This window comes from Dama dama, chromosome 25, assembly GCF_033118175.1.
Source record: "Dama dama isolate Ldn47 chromosome 25, ASM3311817v1, whole genome shotgun sequence".
In the NCBI taxonomy this organism is placed as follows: domain Eukaryota; kingdom Metazoa; phylum Chordata; class Mammalia; order Artiodactyla; family Cervidae; genus Dama; species Dama dama.
The window spans coordinates 20,157,710-20,162,115 of NC_083705.1; the positions used below are offsets into that span (position 1 = coordinate 20,157,710).

Consider the following 4,406-nt stretch of genomic DNA (forward strand, 5'->3'; position numbering starts at 1 on the left):
CCAAGATAGCCTAACTGAGTGATCTAAAAGTAGTTGTCTAAAGCAGGCAAGCCTTAAGAGCATGTGGAATAAACCTCTAAAAGCTTTCTAAGGAAGGAAGTGTGGGGCTAGACTAGACACTGGAAGCAGGAGTTATAAACCTATGTACCTGCCCTATCTGTAGTTCTCATTAGTCATCCAATTTTGAGCAAGCCACTTCACCTCTTTAGACATCAGTTTTCTCAAGAATCAAAATGAGGGGGGTGCTTGCTTCAACCGCACATATGCTAAAATTGAAAGGATATCGAGAAGATTAGCGTGGCCCCTGTGCAAGGATGACATACAAATTCATGAAGCGTTCCATACTTTTGGTGAACCTAGAGTCTATTATACAGAATGAAGTAAGTCAGAAAGAAGAAAAACAACTATCATGTACTAACACATATGTGTGAAATCTAGAAAGATGGTACTGATGTTCCTCTTTGCAGAGCAGCAATGGAGACACAGACATAGTGAACAAACTTATGGACAAGGCTGGTGGTGGGGGGAGGAGGGAGAGAGTGGGATGTATAGAGAGGGTGGTGTGGAAACATACATTACCACATGTAAAATACACAGCCAATGGGAATGTGCTGCATGGTTCAGAGAACTCAAACCAAGGCTCAGTAACAATGTAGAGGGGTGGGATGGGGAGGGAGGTGGGAGGGATGTTCAAGTGGGAGGTGACATGGGTAAGCCTATGGCTGATTCATGTTGGTGTTTGGTAGAAACTAGCACAATAGTGTAAAGCAATTATCCTTCAATTAAAAATTAATAAATTTTTTAAAAAGAAGAGAGAAGTTTTCTAAATTCTAGAATTCTACCATTCCATAGGAAGATCGGATATAGGAACCTAATCTTAGCTCAGGCAATGCAAACCCTTAGGAGCTGGCAGTCTATTTTTGTCCTCTCTCTATTCTTTTTCAATTATATTTCCTTTCTGACTCCCCATTACTTTCCTTTCCTTTCTGGAAAATTCTTTTTCCTTAATTTTGTCACCATTGTTTCTACTTTCTCAATTTTAACTTAAAAAATTTTTCACTCTGTTTTCAGAAAAGGAAAAAAAAAAAAGTACTGATGTTCTAATCCTCATCCAAATAAATACCATGCCATACTCAATCCATTCTTAGGGAAAGTTCAGTTAATTATATAGATGGCATCCAAAGAGGTTGAGTGGCTGAACATCTACATAGGAAAGAACTGGGTAGGTGCACACCTCTGTTCTCCATTTCTCGTCCCCATTTCTGAAATCTGCCATTGGGGGTATGGAGAACAGTGGGAAGTGGGATATTCAAGCCCCCTTGGACTTCCCTGGTAGCTCAGTTGGTAAAGAATCTGCCTGCAATGCGGGAGACCATGGTTTGATTCCTGGGCCAGGAAGATCTGCTGGAGAAGGGACAGGCTACCCAATCCAGTATTCTTGGTCTTCCCTGGTGGTTCAGCTGGTAAAGAATCTGCCTGCAGTGGGATCAACCTGGGCTCAATCCCAGGGTTGGGAAGATACCCTGGAGAAGGGAACAGCTACCCACTTCATTCTGGCCTGAGAAATTCCATGGAGTGTATAGTCCATGGGGTCGCACAGAGACACAACTGAGCAACTTTCACTTTCAAGTCTCCTTATTTCTTCCCTCAAAGGATTAACTGATCCTTTCTCTTTTGTTGTTTTCTCAAATCTCTGACATGGTCCTCCTAACTTGAATGACTCCACTTGGCTCAAGCTGGTCCTTTTCACTTAATCTTCTCTGTCATCCACCTTGCACATCACTGCCAGGCTAATCATAAAACTGTATCTAGAGCTGTCATTTGCTCAAAAATCTACAGTGGCTTCCTGTTATCTTTGGCCTTGGTTACAAATTCTCCTGTTTGGCTTTCCAGGCCATTGATTATCTGATAGTATGATAGTATGATACTTTATTTCCCAGCCTTCCCCACCAGGTTTTTTAACAGCTCACTTCCTTTCATGCATGCTGCTCTTATTCCCAATCCTTTGCCATTGCCCACACTATTTTTTCATCATTTGTAAGAATGTCTCTCCCCACCCTTGTCTACCCAGCAATTTTTGTCTCCTACATAAAGCTTACTTCAGATAATATAGATTTTCCTCCTAATATCTTAAAGCACCTATAAAATCAACTCTATACAGTACAGTATTTAGTTTTTTAGTATTTGTGTTTTGTTTTCCCAGCTAGATTATAAACTCTTTTAGGAACGTGAACTTAAATTTTCCAGTTTATAACACCACATGCAAATGAAAGATTCCATGATTATTTTTAGAACCAAAAATGTTTCAATGTGCTCACTGACCTACGTATTCAAGTCCCTGGAACTAACTGAGCACACAGAAGTATCTAGTGTCATATGTGGTATGCCATGACTCTGAAAAATTATTCTTAGTATTGACAGGAGACATTGAGTCCCAGTTCAGTCTCAGTCATGTCTGACTCTTTGCAACCCCATGGACTGCAGCACGCCAGGCTTCCCTGTCCATCACCAACTCCTAGAGCATGCTCAAACTTATGTCCATCTAGTTGGTGGTGCCATCCAACCATCTTATCCTTTGTCATCTCCTACTCCTCCTGCCTTCAATCTTTCCCAGCATCTGGGTCTTTTCCAATGAGTCAGTTCTTTACATCAGGTGGCCAAAGTATTGGAGTTTCAGCTTTCACATCATTTCCTTTCAAATTGACTAGTTGGATCTCCTTGCAGTCCAAGGAACTCTCAAGAGTCTCCCCCAATACCACAGTTCAAAAGCATCATTTCTTCAATGCTCAGTTTTGTTTATGGCCCAACTCTCACATCCATACATGACTACTTGGAATACCATAGCTTTGACTAAATAGACCTTTGTTGGCAAAATAATGTCTCTGCTTTTTAATATGCTGTCTAGGTTGGTCATAGTCTTTCTTCCAAGGAGCAAGCATCTTTTAATTTCATGCCTGCAGTCACCATCTGTAGTGATTTTGGAGCCCAAGAAAATAAAGTCTGTCACTGTTTACATTGTTTCCCCATCTATTTGCCATGAGGTAATGGAACTGGATACCATGATCTTTGTTTTCTGAATGTTGAATTTTAAGCCAGCTTTTTCACTATCCTCTTTCACTTTCATTAAGAGGCTCTTTAGTTCCTCTTTGCTTTCTGCCATTAGGGTGGTGTCATCTGCATATCTGAGATTATTGATATTTCTCCTGGTAATCTTGACTCCAGCTTGTGCTTCATCCAGTATGGCCTTTTGCATGAAGTACTCTGCATATAAGTTAAGTAAGCAAGATGACAATATACAGCCTTGATGTACTCCTTTCCCAATTTGGAACCAGTTCATTGTTCCATGTCCGGTTCTAACTGTTGCTTCTTGATCTGCATACAGATTTCTCAGGAGGCAGGTCAGGTGGTCTGGTATTCCCATCTCATTAAGAATTTTCCACAGTTGTGATCCACACAGTCAAAGGGTTTAATGTAGTTGATGAAGCAGAAGTAGATGCTTTTCTGGAATTCTCTTGCTTTTTCTATGATCCAGCGGATGTTGGCAACATGATCTCTGGTTCCTCTGACCTTTAATCCAGCTTGAACATCTGGAACTTCTTGGTTCATGTACTGTTGAAGCCTAGCTTAGAGAATTTTGAGCATTACTTTGTTAGCGTATGAGATGAGTGCTCTAGTGAACTTCAAATTGAATTACTTTTCCTCTCTGTACCTGAAAGTACAGCAGGTATGTGTATTTCTCTTTTAGGAAATTACTAAAGCAAATCCTTCTGATCAATGCATCCAAGAACAGCTCAGTATCTTCTAAAATAATGACAATGTACAAAATAAGAACACACAAATCAAACCAAGAAGAAATTTCTCAGCTTGTCAATGAAACAACTTACAGATTTCCCAAGCAGCAAACCTCCCTTACAAATATAAGTTAACACATTTGAGAAGTTACTTTTTAAGGACCCTAATTTAGTCATTTTCCAAACTACATTTCAATTCTTCCTTCATTTACTGTGCAATGCATATTATTTTTTTCATATGGAAACAGAATACCTTTAATGTTGCCTTTTGCAATGAGCTTCCCTTGTGGCCCGGCTAATAAAGAATCCTCCTGTAATGTGAGAGACCTGGGTTTGATCCCTGGGTTAGGAAGATCCCCTGGAGAAGGGAAAGGCTACCCACTCCAGTATTCTGGCCTGGAGAATTCCATGGACTGTATAGTCCATGGGGTTGCAAAGAGTCAGACATGACTGAGTGACTTTCACTTTGAAAAGAGTTCACATCTGTAGTAATCTCATAAATATGTTGGCATTTCACAACTCTATTAGTTATGTATAGCCTCTACTTTCCTTTGTCCCTATCAGTACTTCTAAATCTTGCATATTTCTCACATATACTCAAGTCCACCAGGTGAA

The 4,406-nt window shown here is 40.2% G+C and overlaps 1 non-coding gene across 1 annotated transcript; it reads left to right on the forward strand.

The window, feature by feature from the left end:
- The first annotated feature begins 242 nt into the window (after nucleotides 1-242).
- On the forward strand, nucleotides 243-349 carry LOC133046927 (U6 spliceosomal RNA). Its single transcript, XR_009690620.1, has one exon. It is a non-coding gene; the product is annotated as a U6 spliceosomal RNA (small nuclear RNA).
- Nucleotides 350-4,406: the final 4,057 nt, after the last annotated feature.